Source organism: Carcharodon carcharias, chromosome 20 (genome assembly GCF_017639515.1).
Source record: "Carcharodon carcharias isolate sCarCar2 chromosome 20, sCarCar2.pri, whole genome shotgun sequence".
In the NCBI taxonomy this organism is placed as follows: domain Eukaryota; kingdom Metazoa; phylum Chordata; class Chondrichthyes; order Lamniformes; family Lamnidae; genus Carcharodon; species Carcharodon carcharias.
The window spans coordinates 21,789,541-21,807,627 of record NC_054486.1 but is presented as its reverse complement, the minus strand read 5'-3'; the positions used below and the strand labels follow the sequence as shown (position 1 = coordinate 21,807,627).

The following is an 18,087-nucleotide window of genomic DNA, read 5'->3' as shown; positions in this document are numbered from 1 at the left end:
GGTGTGGTTGTAGGCAAAAGCAGTTTTTGCCTACAACCACACCACCCCCCTCCACTTCTCTCCCTCTCTCTCTCTCTCTCTCTCTCTCTCTCTCCCTACCCCCCACCACCCCCCCCACCCCCACCGCCCCTCCCACACCTTAAACCAGCTTATATTTCAACTCTTTCTTGGACTCGAACTCAAGTTCTGTCGAAGGGTCATGAGGACGCGAAACGTCAACTCTTTTCTTCTCCGCCGATGCTGCCAGACCTGCTGAGTTTTTCCAGGTAATTCTGTTTTTGTTTTGGATTTCCAGCATCCACAGTTGTTTTGTTTTTAATCCTTAATTTAATTTAGGTTCACTGTGGTCTTGCCCAGGAGATAATAAAGTTTTGTTGAGGCCTCTTTGAATGCATGTAAATTATGCCTTGGCTAGGACTACAGCTAAGAACCACAAGTGGGGGAAGGGCTGTTTTGAAGTGTCCATGCCTTATTTGGGAGATGATTGGCATTTTTGTACAGGTCACATGATAATAGCAACCATTTTGACTTACCTGCAAAAAGCATTGAAAAGAACAGGAAGCGGGCTACTTAACACACAGAGAACCAGCTTGAAGAGCTTCAACCTAGGGAGAGACAGAGATAGGCTTCTAAAAACAGCTACTGGTCTGCTGTAAAATAACTAGGTAGCCAAAAGTGCCACAGTACAGAATTAGAAGAGAAGAACCTTTTGTCCTCCTGTAAACCCTGATTCCATCTACTGAGCTCACCTGTTAAAACAACCTCTGGCAATTTGACAGTGGAAGCCATCGCAGCTGCAGAGACAACTCTATAACCTCAAGACCTTCACTCCAAACAACGCAACAGCTTGACTTCAAAGCATAACAGGCCTGCACCAAACAATAGAGAAACTGAGCTGACCCAATTTTTATAAATCGCGCTTTTTTTCATTTGTAACTAGTCTTTGTGTGTGTATGAGTTATCTGACGGGTCTTGCAAGGGTTGACAAATTGGACATCATTAGCATTGCAGAAACATGGAAGAATGATTCCAATCCATGGGAAACAAAGCTGAAAGGATATACAGGAGAGACCGTGTCAGGTTTATAGAAGATCATCTGGTAGTGCTATGTGGGGATATGCTATAGAACTTCAGTCTTGGATAAACGCCTTGACCTGAAATGTGGGACTAGATAAAGTCGACAAATGGTAATGCACCAACTGCATAGAACTTCAAGATTTCAACTTAACTCAGACAAGAATACCTATACTGGTAAGACAGCAACAACAAAGGGATGTCTAGAGTTAATAGAAGGCTGCTTTATGACTCAGTATGTAAACAAGCCAACAAGGGGTGAAAATATCATGTATTTGATGGAGTAATAGGGCTGATCAAATCTCCAACACAAAAGTGGGCGAGGCTTTAATCACCAGTAATCATAATGTAATCATATTCAACATTAGAAGGATTGGAGGGGTTGTTAAAAAAAACACAACGCTAATAAATTTTAAGAGAACCAAACTGATGTGCTTGAGGATTGTTGTCAGATTGGACCTAGAAGGTTTGAATATGGCTAGCAGAGTGAAGGAACTATGGATTTCCTGGAGATGATGCAATAACCCAATGTGTACACATACAAAATAAAGGTACTAAACTTAAAGGCACTCAGGCCTGGTTGAATGGGCTACCAAGCAGTAGCGGATTTACAGTTAGTAGGGCCTTGGGCTCAGCTTCATTTTGGTCACCCCCATGCCCCACTGGGACTGTGAATCCTCCTTCCCTCCCCCACTCTCCCTCTCTCCCTCCCCTCACCCTCACCCCCATGCCCCAGCTGCACCAAGCTCACAAATCAGGTCTGGAGAAGAAGTCCTCGGCAGACGGACCGGTGATTTTGAAAGTGGCCATGATATTCCCGTGGTCATGAGTGACCCGAATATGCAATGGCTGTGCCTGTTTCTATGACAGGATCAGCTCCCTGGTTCGGTCAGGATGACCATTCGCTTGGGCAGGTTTCTCAGGCCCAAAACATTGTCTGTTTTCCTTCTACTTCAGCCAGGGGATCCAGGATCTCCTGAGATTTAACTCATTCACAGCTGGTGGATACCACTCCTACACCGAGGGTCGCTCCAGGGGCTTCTTAAGCCCTCCTTTCCAGTGATTGTTCATCAGATGGTTTTCTTCTTGTATGGATTTTCACATAAATACAACAGGATTGTCTTCCTCTCCCATGCCATTGGTTGGACAGTTGGTCTGTGGATATCACTGGGAGATCTATCATTCTTCAACATTCACACTTGGCCTGAGTGCCCCACTATACCGTTTAGACAGCTGTGCTCCTTTGCCAAACTCACAAGCTCTTGGCCCATGTCTTTGTTTTTGTTCTCCCCTTGTTGGAAATGTTTCCAGCGAACCAAATAACTGGGCTGCGGCTGGGAAAGCTGGTCTTCCTTGTTCATGAATTTTCTCCTTCAGTTCCTGGATGTCGGCCACCAGCTCTCGAGTTTGGCCTCTTCAACTGAGAAACGATTCCAAGCCTCAGCCTCCTGGTCCAGGGTTTTGCTTTTCCCCACTACCTTGCCTTTGCTCAACTGCTTTCTTATTTCTTCCAGCTGTTGGCTCAGGAGCTTTGCTTTGTCTCGTTCACTCCTGAACTTCCGCTCAAGCTGGTTGTATTCGTCCTCAGTCTTCATCAGGTCACCTTCAACTACCTCCTACTACTTCAATCAAGACTTCAATCACTCTGTTTCCAGTGTGAGCTCTTTAATTTTGTTATCATCCAGCCAAGTGTCTCCCGAATGTTTCTCCAGTTCTTTCTTGGCTTTATTTCAGGGTGCATCACTTTCCGCTTCTTTTACACAGTTAAGCCCCTTCTTCAACAAGCCAAATCTAAAGTTCGGGTCATTTGACTTTAGCTGTTTGTCTTTGAGTTCCACCTTCAGTTCATCCCTTTCATTGAGAAGGATGGATATTTTCTTCTCCATCTCTGATTTCAATTTCAGCAGCTCCTTATTTGCTTGTATCTGTTACCTGTGTTGTCTCACTTTGTTCCTCCTTCAGCTTGTTATTAAGGTCAATAACCTATTGCTCTTCCTGGTTTCACTTGTCCGCCACGCCTCTCCTTTTGTCCACCAACATCATAGTAGAAGAGTCAATGTTAACTCTGTGTGTCTGTCTCCACAGATGCTGCTAGACCTGCTGTGTTTTTCCAGCATTTTCTGTTTTCCATATCACGGTAAAAGACTTCAACTTGGGCAAGTTGTCTTTCCAGTCCAGCTTCTGACAATTCAAGTTCTTTCACTCGGCCTTTCACTCATTCCAACTCACTGACCAGGCCTTTGGTCAGATTCTTCTCTTTATCCAAACTAACATGCAGTTGTGAACATTCCGATTTGCTTTTGTTAAAAACGTCTTCCAGTTTTTCTAGATCAACCATTCTTTTCTGTAGTTTTCCCACCTCCAGTTTCAAGTTCCTACTCTGCAGTTCTTCCTCGTTCAATCTTTTCTTCAGTTCTCTGCCCTGATCTTCCTCCTTGGTTATCTCCTCCGTCCTTACCCTCCATCTCCAGTACCCGCTTCCGCAGGTTTTCCACCTCAGCCATGAGGCTGGAGTTCACATTCCTGAAGTTCCTCCTCAGCTTCCTGTAGGCTTTTGTTGTTCTCCGCCAGCTCTTCAAGCTGATGGCTCAGCTTTCACCCCAGCTGGTGGTTCTGAGACTCTTGGGCGGCGAGTTTGGCTGTTATCTCGTCATGCCCTTGCAAAGACTTGGTGGACTTGTGCCCGAGTTCCACCTCGTCTTCCCATGATGGTTTGTTTCAGTGTCTTGAGAGGGTGAGGAGGGGGGTTGCAGAAACTGCCAGGAGGTTTTTTGTATACAGCCGAGCAGACAGCTTAATGGCTCAGCTGAAAGACGGCGCTTCCAACAGTTCAGCACTCACCATCAGTTTGGGGCACCCCACCCCTGTCATTTGGAGACCTCGTGCCATGGCACGGTGTGTTTCATTGTAAATCCGCCCCTGCCACCAAGTAACTCATAAAGAAGGGGGTAAAAAGCTTTTAAGGCCATGAAAGAACATGGCATTGGATAAAGATGCGGCTCAGTCCCAAAAGGTGTGCTCAAAGTGTTAAAAAAAGGCTTCAAAATGGCAAAGAAAATGTTTTAATTGAATGTGGCAAGAAAATTGAAAAGTATTAATAAAAAGTTTTTTAGTTTTATTAAGAGAAAATGAGAAATGAGGGTTGGAATAGGGCTTTTGAAAGTTGGATCAGGTGAGGGAATGACATTCATGCTACATATGTTGCAAACATAGAAGATTTCTGTCTCCATCTTTATCAGGAGGAGACAGTAAGCTTATCTGATCTGGAAAGGGAGTAGGGCTTTGCAGAGGTAAGTTGTAACACTTCACATTACTACCAGCAAGGTTGCTGAGCAGCTGTGCAAATTTAAGGTAAATAAATCTCAGAGAGTGGATAAGGTACAACCAAGGACCCACCAGAAAATTGCAGGAACTCTTTCACAAATTTTTCTGTAATCAGTGAATACTGGAGATGTGCCTGGGAACCGGAGAAAGGCAGATATCACCCCTATTGTTCCTTAAGGTCACAAAAGTGACCCAGGAAATGACAGACCAGCGAATGGATAAAGTTAGGGAAACCCTTATTAAAAATATGATCATGGAGCATCTGGACAGAAATAAAACCAGTAAAACATGGGTTCATGAAAGGGAGATGTTGCCAATTGTGTTTACTGGACTCCTTTGAGGATGTAATAGTTTTATAAGTCAACATGATTAAGTGTTATTTGCTACTCTGACTAATATTTAATTCACCTGTCACCGGGTAACTGGGAGGCTTCTATCTCCAATGACCGGACATTTTTTTTATTTGTTCTTGGGATATGAATATCACGGGTAAGGTCAGCGTTTGTTGCTCACCCCTAATTGCCCCCGAGAGCCAGCCACATTGCTGTGGGTCTGGAGTTATATGTAGATCAGACCAGGTAAGAATGGCAGATTTCCTTCCCTTAAAGGGGAAGCAGTGAACCAGATGGGTTTTTATGATGATCAATGATAATTTCATGGTTACTGTTACTAACTTTCAATTTCAGATTTTTAAAAAATAATTAATTGAATTTAAATTCCACCAGCTACCATGGTGAGATTTGAACCCATGTCCCCAGAGCATTAGCCTGGGCCTTGGGATTACACGTATAGTGGCATTACCACTGCACCATCTCACCCATGCTGGGTCTTCACAGATCTCTAGCGCCTCCTACTCTCCCTGCATTTGTAAGTTGCGTGATGGCTTGAAGGCCACCTCCGACGCTTTCTCTCTCCCTCGTGTTCTGTGTTCTCTTCTTCTCCTGCAATGGGGAAGAGACCTGTGAGTGGGAGAAATGCATGCACTTACCCAATGGATGGAGAGCATTTGCTGACGGTGACTGTGACGTTGCGTTGCATGGGTAAGGGTGAGGGTGATGGACAATGTGAGGAAATGTTTAGACAGAGCGGGATGGGTGTGCCTGAACAGTAATCGGGTATGAGGGATGAGGTGCTGGAGTAGAGTTGAGTAGGCAGATTGAGGGGGGCTGTGGTGATGCACACATCAGGATGTAGGTGAATGTGCCACTTCCCTCACTTTTCCAGCCTGATTAGGACATTAAACTGCTTCCTGCATTTGATTCAGGACCGTGGCGCTTTGCTCCTGCTGCTAACCTCTTCTGCCACCCCCAACCACCTCTTCTTGGTTTATCCAGCAAGCTTCCTCCTCCCATTTTTAGGGAATCTTCTTCTACTTCTTCTTCTTAGGCAGTCCCCTCGGGACTGTTTTTCACTCCGGGGCTGTGGGTCCTGAGGTGACTAAAAAGTCCGATGCTGGATCCGCACGCTCTGCCACAGGTGGGGCAGGTAGTGTTTGATGCGCCGGGTGGGTGGGATGCTCAGATGCTCAGGAAGGGGGGAGGAGAGGGCGAGGAGGGGTGGAGGAGGAGAAGAATGAGGGGGTGGAGGGGAAGGAGGAAGCGAGATGGGGAAGGAGGAGGGGAAGAATGAGGGGGTGGAGGGGAAGGAGGAAGCAAGATGGGGAAGGAGGAGGGGAAGGAGATGGGGAGGAGGAGGGGAGGGGGTGAAGGGGATGGAGGAGGGGAGGAGGAATGGAGTGTTGCGGCGAGGAAGATAGAGTGTCCGTGCGATGACACAGCCTTGCTTGACCCCAATTTGCACTCATTTTGGGTCTGTGGCAGATCATTGGCACGTTAAAATCCAGCCCAATATTTCTGGAAGTGAAAATGCAATCTTTGGACGGGCTCTCTTGGGAGACTGTCGAAGCAGTGGGCATTGATTCATTCCAATGCAAATTAGACAGAATTTTTTCAAGAAAGAGCCATTTGGGATACAGTCTGTGTAATTTGAGACATGACGTAAATGTAGCGGGCTTGGGAGGAACAGGTGTCTCGGACACAGAGATTTTCCTTGTCATCTTGACCTGAAGGAGATTAATGGGTAGAGGTTACTGCTCAATTATCGCTGTCTCATGCAACTACCAGAATACTGCAAGGCAAAGACCTTGGTCTTTGGTCTCTCAATTGCCATATTTCTAGGGAAGGTGCTCTATAAAATATAACTTCCTTTTTGGTCAAGTGGTCCTCAGTTTAATGTTTCACCTGACAAGCTGACCCTGAAATGAACTTGAGGTTAGTGAGTGGGGTCCAATTGCTTCTACCTATAATCCTGCATAAAATAATTTTATTACATTTAACCTTATTCTGAATTTTACATAAGGGGACAGTGGAGACAGATTCTTAAGGACATTTGGGCTGTTAGCAAACCATCACAGATAGGATGGGAAGATTGGTTTGCATTTTTTTTTACAGCTTTGTATTTTCTCTGGTTGTTCTGAAGTACAGTGCAGATTAATATACAGAAAAAATGATTCTTACTGCTTTTGACTTTGTGCCCAGGAATGTGTAGGCATCCATTTCACTGTGATGGAAAACTTGGGGCCATAGTTCCACAGAACTGACAAGAGAAATGCATTTGAAATTGTGGTTAGAGGGAGGGAAGGTAATGATTTAAGATGGGGGCGGTCTGCTGGAAGTCGTTCCGGATCATTTAAGGTCTGACTGGTTGACCAAGAGCCCAGATCACAAAGTCCAACTGGTGAAGTGAGCTGTGCATTCAGCATCTGATGAGCGGCACAGAGGCCTGATTTCCTACCCAGTTAAACACTGGCCGATTTATTGAATCATTGGTTGATTGAGCCAACAAGATGTGTGCCATAGACTCTACTTTCTGAAGTTGGCAGTGAGAGAAGTTTCAACCCCAAATGATGGGTGGGTTGGGCCTTAAGGGGAAGCGGGGGGGGCGGGGGGAGTGCGGGGGGGAAGAAAAAATTCTAAAAATATCAAACACCCCAGAAACCTGTCTCCAAAATGGCCACTTCCAGGTGTAATGGGTGCACATCTGGCTAAGTGTGAGTAAGCTACTTGATGGCAGTGGCAGGATCGTAATAAGGAGACAATTTTCCAATGATTTGAATAGAGAATTGAACAGAGATAGAATCAAGCTGATCAGATCCTGCACTGACTGCTAAGATACTTTTGGCCTATGACCCTGGGGCTTGGGAGACCCTGAGGGCTGTGCCAAGGACTGTACCAACTGTACCTGTGCAGGGGCAGCTTCAGCCATCAGGAGAAAGGTAGCATGTTGAGTCCTGGCTTTAGAGAGGGGTGATGGACCAACAGGTGAGAAGCAGGAGCGCTTCCATGTCCCCCTTTGTAATCATCCCTCCACCTGGCCACATCTATTCTACCATGCTGCTGGAGAGCAGTTTGGTGAAGATTAGTGATGCTGTACAATTCTCCTCCTCATCAGTATCTGTTCTTGGAGCAAAGCTTGGAGAGAACTGGTTACCCCTCAACATGGACTCTCCGCAGCTGTTCCCTGCCACAACCATCTACTCGTACTCACTCATGAATGGTGAACCACCAAGTGAAAACCCAACCAACTGTCCACTGGTGTTTGGCTGTATCTCCTGTGACAGTGCACCCTCAGAAGGAATGAGGTCGTGTGAGGAATTGTCCTTCTTGCAACACTTGCTGTATGCGTGAAGGCACGTGGATAAGGTTTGGTCGTGGCAAAGTCACAATCTTGACAATTGCCATGCTCAGTCTCCTCAAAGTTCTGTAAGCGATGAAATACAGTCAGCATATATGTCAGAAAAAGTTGTAATTCTGTTACCAGCTATCTCTGAGCTCCCAGTCTTTCCACCTCCCATTGACAGGTATGCAAATGAGCCACTTACCTCCATGGCCTCCTCCTCTGCATCTGTTAGCGACAGAATTTGTGATGGTCCAAATCTAATCATTTTTCTTTCCTTTGAGATTTGTGCCCTCTTCGCTTACAAGGGCTGAAAAACAGATCTGTGAGTGTAGGTGAGGTATTTATTAGATGGATGCAGTGTATTTGGTCCAGGTGACCATTTGGCCGATGCATTACGATAGGGGTGCATGGATACATCAGCTTAGGATCAAAAGGGATGCCAAGACTGCAGTCTGGTTTTGCTTGAGAGAGTGGCCAAGGAGAGGAGTGGGCTGAGTGGTTGGGGAACGGAGCGTGTGGAAGCCAACAGCTTAAGACAAAGGAGCATTAAATGTGACACTAAGGAAGCAACTGCTCATCTGACAGGGAGGTGACCATTCAAAGGTACCCTTGGGGCTGAGGGCTATCCTGAAACCTGAGGTGGTTGGAGGCTACATGGCCACATCAAACTAATGGTGTGTGGCTCGTTGCTTGGATCTAGTCACTTATGTGAATGAGCAACTAACAGTAGGCAAACATAAGATGAAGTAAGACTAGAGCCTACATACCTGCATCTGATATTCAACTAGATTTGAGCCTGGAACTCACTCCCAGGTATCCACTATTTTATATATAACTCACCTAAACCCCTCAGTTAGATCCTAGCCTATAGCTCACTATTTTTCCTTTGTTCATGGGATGTGGGCATTGCTGCCAAGGCCAGTATTTATTGCCCATCCTTAATTGCCCTTGACAGGGTGGTGATGAGCTGCTTTGTTGAACTGCTGGAATCCATGTGGTGAAGTTACTCCAACATTCTTGTTAAGTAGAAATTTCCAGGATTTTGACCCAGCAACAACAAAGGAATGGTGATAGGTTTCCAAGTCAGACTAAGTGAGGTATTTTTTAAGGGGAACTTTCAGGTGGCAGTACTCCCTTGCACCTGCTGCCCGTATCCTTCTAAGCAGTGAATGTTGCGGTCTGAGGAGGTGCAAAGAAGCCTTGGAGAGTTCCTTGCAGTACATCTTGTAGATCGTACACATTACAGTCAGTGTGCATCGTGGTTGAAGGGGTTTAAGGTGGTGGATAGGTGCCAATCAAACTAACTACTTTGTCCTGTTGAGTTTCTCAGGTGTTATTAGAGTTACACTCATCCAGGCAAGTGGAGAGTATTCCATCGCAATCCTGACTCAGGATGGTGGACAGGTTTTAGGGAGTCAAGAGGTGAATCACACACCACCAGGTGCCTAGCCTTTGGCCTGGTCTTGTAGCCACAGTATTTCTGTAGTTGGTCCAGCTAGGTATCTTGCCAATGATGACCCCCAGGATGTTAATAATTGGGGATTTGATGATGGTCATCCTCTTGAATTCAAGTGGAGATGGTTAGGCTCACTCTTTTTGGAGATGGTCGTAGCCTAGCACATGTGTAGTGTGAATATTACTTGCCACTCATCAGCCCAAGCCTGAATGTTGCCAAGATCTTTCTGCATGTGGGCACTGACTGCTTTATTATGTGAGGAGTTATGAATGGAACAGAAGACTGTGGAATCATAGCGAGCATCCCCACTTCCTGCTTTATGATGGAGGGAAGGACATTGACAAAGCAGCTGAAGATGGTTGGGCCTAGGACACTATCCTGAGGATCTTTGCCAGCAGTGTCCTGGGGCTGAGATGATTGGTCTCCAACCACCACTACCAGCTTCCTTTGTGCTAAATACTGAGTGGAGACTTTGCCCCTTGAGTCACTTTGGCTTCAATTTCATTATAGAATTTTTCTCTTGATTTCCATTTTCTTCATTTTTACTTGTCAAAGGCTGCTTTGATATCAAGGGCTGTCACTCTTACTTTACCTCTGGAATTCCACTATTTTGACCATGTTTGGACCAAGGCCGTAATGAGTTCTGGAGATGGGTTCCTTGGCGGAACCCAAACTGAGCATGATTTGATAGCACTGTCGACAACACCTTCCATCACTTTGCTGATGATTGGGAATGGGCTGATAGAGCGTTAATTGGCTGGATTGGATTTGTTCTGCATTTTCAGACAGGACCTATCTGGGAAATTTTCAAATTTGTCAGGTAGATGCCAGTGCTGTAGTTATATTGGAACAGCTTGGCTAGAGATGTGGTTAGTTCTGGAGCACAAGTCTACAGCGCTGTAGCCGGGATGTTGTCAGAGCCCTTAGACTTTTGCCTTCAGCCATTTCTGAATATCACATAAAGTGAATTGAATTGTAAACAGCTCAGTCTTATCTTTTGCACTGATGTGCTGGGCTCCTTCATCTTTGAGGATGGGGATATTTAGAACCATAAAAAAGTATCAACACAGAAGGAGGCCATTCAGCCTATCTTGTCCATGCCAGCCCGAGGACACCCAGGTGCCCTTTCTAATCCCACCTTCCAGCACGCGGCCCATAGCTCTGCAGTTTCTAGCATTTAAGGTGCAGATCCAGGTACTTTTTAAAAGAGTTTGGAGTTTCTGCCTCTACCACCAACTTGGGCAGCGAATTCCAGACACCCAATACCCTCTGCATAAAAAAGTTCTTCCTCATGGCCCCCGCTACATTTGTGGAGTCTCCTCCTCCTCCAGCTAGTTGCTCACTTGTCCACCACCATTCATGGCAAACTGCAGAACTTTGATCTCATCCATTGGTTGTGAGGTCACTTAGCTCTCTATCGCATGTTGCTTTTTCTGTTTAACATGCATGTAGTCCGGTGTTGTAGGTTCACCAGATTGGTACCTTATTTTTAGGTATGCCTGGTGCTCCCCATTGCACGCTCTCCTGCACTCCTTATTGAACTAGGGTTTACCCCTGGCTTGATGGCACTGGTAGAGTGAGGGATAGGCCAGGCCATGAGGTTACAGATTGCAGTGGAATACAACCCTGCTGCTGCTGCTAATAACCAACAGCACTTCTTGCCATCCCAGTTTTGAGCTGCTCGATCTCTTCTGACTTCATTCCATTTAGTATGGTGGTAGTGCCACACAACATGATGGAAGAAGCCCAAGTGTGGAGATAGGACTTCATCTCCACTAGGGCTGTGCACTCATTCCTATCAATTCTGTCATGGACAGATGCATCATGACTTTATTGCATAGATTTTTCTCTCATGTTAGTTCTTCCAGTTTGTCAGCAATTCCCTTTAGGACTTGACCAGCTCAATGAAGAGTGCTGCTTTTGACCCACTCTCAGTCCCTCCCAGTTATTCTATTTATAAACCATCTCAACACTTTGATTAAATTCCAATCTGCAACTTGCTCTCAGCATTACATTATTCTGCATATAAAGCACATGAAATCCTCGATTGGATATTCTTGTCTGAAACTCATTGTCAGGTATCCATAACTCTATACATAAAGCATTTGACCCCTCAATTAGATTCCAGCCTGTCACTCATTCCCAGATATCCATTATTCTATATATAAACCACCTGAACTCCTGGAATAGATACCAGCCTGTAACTCACTCCCGGTTAAACATTATTCGATACATAACTCATCCAAACTCTTCAATTAGATTCTAGCCTGTAACTCACTCCCGAATATACATTAATTCAAACATAAATGGTCCGTATACCTTGATTAGATTCCAGCCTGTAACTCACTCCTGGTTATCCATTATCCTACATATAAACCAACTGGTGCCCTCACTTAGATTGATTCACTTTTGGATGTCCAATATAAATCCCATTAAAAAGTAGGGCACTTTAAACAGAGTGTTTAGCAACAGCTACAATGTTCCAGAGAAGCCAGCTGCTCCCCATCTTTACTTGGCAAGAACTTCTCTCGAAACCACCAATGATTCATTGCTTTCACCTGCTGCATTGGACTCTGTCCAACCCCATCGGACTGAAGTGCCTCGTAATGATTTAAAGTAATCTTTGATTAATAAACTTGCTGAATATACAGAACACTCTGCAGGGGTGCAGGGAGGGTTGGAAATGAATGATGAACTGTTTTTTTGGAAAGAAATATTTCTTTTTATGCTATTAATTCATCGCTCATGTAACTGAAGAAGCGTCTTGGCTTTCCTTTAGTTACTCGAAACCTATTTCCCTTAGGAAGCCTCTCTCATCAAACTCAACTAAACTGACTTAGGAGTTAGCACTGCTGCTGCCTGCAACACACCATCCAAAATTTAGTTAGAGGGCTTAAGATCCTTGTTGGCACCTCCCTGCAAGTAGGAGTTGCATATTCAGTGCCAGCCAAAAGAGATGAAATGAATCAACATTCTCCCCAATTGCATGCTATTGCAAGAGGTCGCCAAGGGTTACAATCCCTTGAACATGTTCCATTAAAACTTAAATAAATAAGCTGTAGAAACAGAGCCTTGGTCAGATCCCCATCTGGAGTACTCCATTCAGTTTTGGATACATAGGTCTTGGAGAGGGTGCAATACAGATTCACCAGAATGTTTCTGGGATTTTAATGGCTCAAATATGATTTCATGTTATGTAGACTCGGGTTGTATTCCTTGAGTATAGAAGATTAAGGGGTGATCTAATTGCGGTGCTTAAGATGATCAATAGAGCCGATGGGTAGATAGAGAGGAGTTATTTCCTCAGGTGAGGGAGTCCAGAACAAGGAGGTAAAACTTTAAAATTAGAGCTAGCTTTTAGTAGTGAAATCAAGAATGTTCTTGCTCCTGGCTCCAGGGATACCACAGGGGACCTTCTGCTGACCTGGGCTTGCTCATCTCCGCCCCTCCCAGTGCCTACCATTGTACTTCTGCCGTTGAGCCTGCTTGTCAACATTCCTCAGGCCCGAATGCCTCAAAATGGCATCTGAAAGGGCACCCAAAAGTCAAACTGTATTCAAGTTGGGTTGTGGTGAGCAGAGGAGGGAAAATGAATGGGAACAAGAGTGAAAAGTGTGGAATGTGACTACATGATAAAGAGTGAATTGAGGTAGAAGAGGAATCAATCAACAATTGTTATGACTCAGAATTGGGGTTGACAACTATGGTTGGACATATTGCTGCAAGTTTCATCACATGACCTGATGCTGCCAATGCTATGCCCTGTAATCCTGCCATTGGTTGCCTGATTCATCAATCCCTATGGTGCCCCGCCTTTCCATGCCAATTCCTTACCTGATTGGCTATAAAGCAGCTTTTTTTCCCTATAAATAATAATCAAAAAGTTTCAAAGAAAAGTTTCAATCAAACAATTTCTTTTACTGCCTTTTTGATATTTTCTTCTTGGGTTTGCTCACAATGGGATCCTGGAAATTATCCTTCGATTTCTGGAGACTCCAGGACAACCCTGGACGGAACTGGCAACCCTCACGTAGAGTGTCAGTGTGGGTTTGTGTTTGCAGTGTTCAATGACACAGTCTCTAGCATCATACATTTTATGAGCGGGAAGTACTTTTTTTAAAAAGAGAAAAAAAAATAAGGTCACTAATCTATAGACAATGCAGGTCCTTTTCCTCTTTGTTCCAGAGAAAGTGGGGACTCTGAGGCCTAGTCGCAAAGGGAAGCCTTTCCCACCATTGTTCATGAGGGAAAAACAGGAAACGATAGCCGGCTCCCTGAACACCGAAGGCTCCCAAACAGACACAAAACAACAACACCTTCACTGAACGATCAAGCAGACAGCAACACACATAGATTCCAGGAGACTATTCCTAGAAAGCTTATTTACGTAAGGAAGCCTGCCCAAAAAGCTCCAGTGCTAAAAACATCCCTTGGGATCCTGGAAAGCAGGATCAAAGCAATGGCAACCAGCCTTCAGCAAAATTAATGGCCTGATCAAATCAGAGCATTTTTTTTATAAAGTGCATGCGTCAGGCTCAATAGAAACTACCTGTAACTAGGCTTCCTTGAATACTGTAGACAATTCAAATATCCTAAATCCTATTCGGAAGTGAGGTGCTAACAGGGGCCAATACTGGCAAAAGAACCAACAGAGGAGATTTTATTTTACACAGAGAGTTGTAATCTGGGATACACTGTCCGAAAATGTGGCGAAAGCTGATCCAATTGGGACTTTCAAAAGGGCATTGGATATGTTAGTGTAAAGGGGAACATTCGCTGACTATCCCTTCAAGGCCCTATATTTATACAGGTGAGCTGCTGATGCCCGGAGTAATTATACGTATTCAGCAGCAAGCTAGAACAGGAATCATTTTGACCTAGGGCAGTAGTTTTTTTTACAGCCCCGTTGGCATCATGTACGAGTGGACAACATGGCAAGACAGCCAAAAATTGATTTCAAGCCGTTGTGAGACCAGTTTGCGATTTTTTTGCTCCATCTTTCAATGGTGGGCCGTGTTTCCCATGCATGTGGGGAACCTAATTTCAATACTTTAGCATCTCATTATAAGCCCTGCTCGCCGGAATCACCCCCCACACTGGACCTGGTGGGCTGCACTTCGCTCGGGACTTCAAAGTTTGTTTACCCACCTACACGGTCATCAGCGCCAGGCTTCGCAGGCAGCACTACATCACTTTTAGGGGGGCTCTACCTACCAGACTAGCCGTAAGGTGGGGGTGGCTTTTCAATGGCTGCAGGGCTAGGGCTTGCATGGGGAAGGGGGAGAAATGGCCTCAGGCAAGGGAAGAGGCTGCAGGGTGAGGGCTGTACTGAGGAAGGAGGGTAACCCAGGTGTGTGTACGGGGACACAGGTTGATCTGTGCAAGTTGCCCCAAGAGGGTGAGAAATGAGGAGGCAGTCTCCAGAGGAGATGAGGCCAGATGGAGATGTGAAGGCGTGTGTGTGAGAGTGAGTGGTGATGTCCTTTGAGCTGGTGGTGAGTGAGATGCCAGTGAATGTGTTATGGCCTTTTGAGTGTGTGAGTAGAGTGATGAAATGGTTGCCTTACCCTGGCGGCACGGATGAGATCATTTATCTGTTTTCTGCACTGGGTGGCTGACCTCTTGTGTGCAGCATTGGCACTGACCACCACTGCCACCGCCTCCCAAGCCAGAGTGGTGAGACTGATGGGCCTCCTGCGGCCAGAGCGGGTATAGAGGGCATTGCGGTGGGCCTCCACGGCATCCCAGGGAGGCATCACTGAATCGGGGGGGGCTGCACTCTTCATGGCTTTTGGGGCCCATGTCTTCAACAATGCCCTCCTGAGCTGCAAGCATTGAGAAGTGTGCGCGCGGCTGCACTTTAAACTGGTGCCCTGTGTGAGGAAGTGGTGAGGTAACGGCGTGGCAGGCAAATTGGAGGCCACCCGCCAGTGAGACAATTGTGGCTGCACAATTAATGAGGAAGGAATGGGATGATACGGCACGAAAACCCGCCATTGCGGCCGGCGGGTAAAATAACTTCTTTCCCACCCACTACGGCACTTTCCGCAAACCTGGGATGATTCCGCCCTGAGCTTTCCAACCCTCCAGGATTGTCCTGGAACATCCAGAGGGATAAAAAGACCTGCATTTATCTAGCACCTTTCATGACCGGATGTCCCCAAAAAGCTTTACTTTTAAAGTGTAGTCACTGTTGCAATGTAGGGAACGCGGTAGCTAATTTGTACATGGCAAGCCCTCCCCTGAACAGCGATGTGATAATGATGAGATCATCTGTTTTTGTGATGTTTATTGAGGGATAATTATTGGCCAGCACACCAGGGAGAACTCCCCTGCTCCTCTTCAAAATAGCGCCATGGGATCTTTTACACCCATCTGAGAAAGCAGACAGGGCCTCAGTTTCAACATCCCAGCTGAAAGACGACACCTCCAACAATGCAGTGCTCCCCCGGATGGTCAGCCTTGACTTTTGCACTCTCACCCTGGAGTGGAATTTGAACCCCAGTGTTGTCTGGCTCAGAGACGAGAGAGCTACCCACTGAGCCGCAGCTGACAAACAATAAAAGGGCTTCAAGATGCTGCTGAAAAAGAAAATCATCTGGACATTTCAAAAGATATGTGTTTTTTAAAAAAATATTTTAGTCATAAAAATCATATTGGAGATGGGAAGGAGGGCTGTTTGACTGAAATTGAGAATCATCCAGTGGAATGATGAAGAGTCTGTCTGCGTTTCAGTTGGGTGTTGGGAAGGGCATGGGCACCGCAAGTATTGGCATGTTGGTCAACCAATAGTGGGAGCATGGGGCACTGCGAGACAGGAGGTCATGTGGCAACGCTAAGTGCAACGGGGGCTTTATCAGGTCACTTGTCTGTATTACATCTCTCCTGTCGACTTCAATATAAACTAGACATGGGATTGTTGGGCAATGGGCAGCTGATTCCACCTGCCCTTTTGTGCTGTCGCCCAAAGTTAGAATTACCCTAAATGAGTTTCAAACGTTTGTGTGGGTGCCATACACAGCAGCTTTTCCCTTATAACGCCATGAATGAACCACCAGCTGTGGCTCAGTGGGTGGCACTTGCCTTGAGACAGAATGGCAAGGGTTCAAGTCCCAATCCGGACACTTTGCCATCAAGTCTAGACCAACACCTGCAGTGAGGTACTGATGGAATGCTACACTGTCAGAAGGTGTCACCTTTTGGATGAGGTGTTAAACTGAGGCCCCATTTGTCCTCTCGGGGCGATGGTGAAAGATCCGGCAACACTATTTCAAAGAAGAGCAGTGGGGAGTTCTCCCCGTTGTGACCCCATCAACGTTTAACCTTCAACCAATAATGCTAACGCACAGATTATCTGGTCATTGTCACGCTACTTATCTGTGGGATCTTGCTGTGCGTAAATGGGCTGTCATGTATTGTACATGACGACAGTGACTATATTTTTTTTATAAATACTTAATCAGCTGTAGGTAGCTTCAGGGCATCCAGAGGTTGTGAAAGGCATGACATAAATGCAAGCCTTTCATTCTTCTGTAAAGTATTTCCTCACTTCCCCACCACTACCCCTCACCCCGGCCACCACCAACTTAAAGCCTAAAGTAAATTTGGAGCAGCTCATCTCGAGTATAAATCTAATATGAATGGGATCGCGAAGTGAAGACATGCCTGCCTTCCACCTTCTGGTTCCACAAGGCCTCCCTTTGCAGCCACGGCTTCCAGTGACAGCAGGTCTGTACTCATGTCCACATCGGGATTCTGGCCAGAGGGAAAGCAAATTCCTTTGAACCAGGAACCACACATATGCCCATGTCGGCCACCTCCTTGTCATCATGTGGGTCAGAGGCAGCCTGCGGCTACATTGAGCACAACAATTGAAGTCAAACAGAATTGCTAATGAACAGAGCTGGCTGTGAGTATTGTTGGTGGCCAGGAGTCTTTCCAAATGAGTAGCACTTGGAAGTGCCTGGCATTGGTACCAACCTTCCTGTGAGTCTCCCAGGAAACGACAGGTGCTGCCCTGTGCATTAGTCCAAAAGCTGGGGCCTGTACCCACGACTGTGCAGCAGTCCCTCAGTCCTGTGATGGAGTGCAATCTTGGATTATGGCTTATTCCCTGATTTAAAGAAAAGCTTGTACTTATGAAGTGCCCTTTCTACACTCAGGGTGTTCCAAAGCCAAAGCAGTATTTTTGTTATGTAGGAAACGCAGCAGCCAATTTGCACACAGCAAGCTCCCACAAACAGCAATGTGTCAATGACAAGATAATAGGCTTTTTTTATAGTGATATTGGCAAAGGGATAAACATTATAGACACAAAGGGGTATAAATTTGACTTGGAATTAAAATCAGATGCAGTGTAAAATAGGCGGCAGATTTGTTATTGCCTGCTTTATGCAACCGCCCAAAGCGAATTTGACACCCCAGAGATTTCAATTCACTCTTGTATTTGACAGGGTGAACCAGCCAAGTAAGCAGAGCATCAATGAAAGGCAACATCTCCATCTTGTGTCAAAAACTTAAACTGCACCTAAACCTCAAGTTCCAGCAAAGACTGG

At 45.7% G+C, this 18,087-nt stretch overlaps 1 pseudogene; it reads right to left on the bottom strand.

Moving 5' to 3' along the window:
- Window positions 1-1,821: 1,821 nt before the first annotated feature.
- LOC121292292 lies at window positions 1,822-17,272 on the bottom strand (annotated as a pseudogene).
- Between the last annotated feature and the right edge of the window lie 815 nt (window positions 17,273-18,087).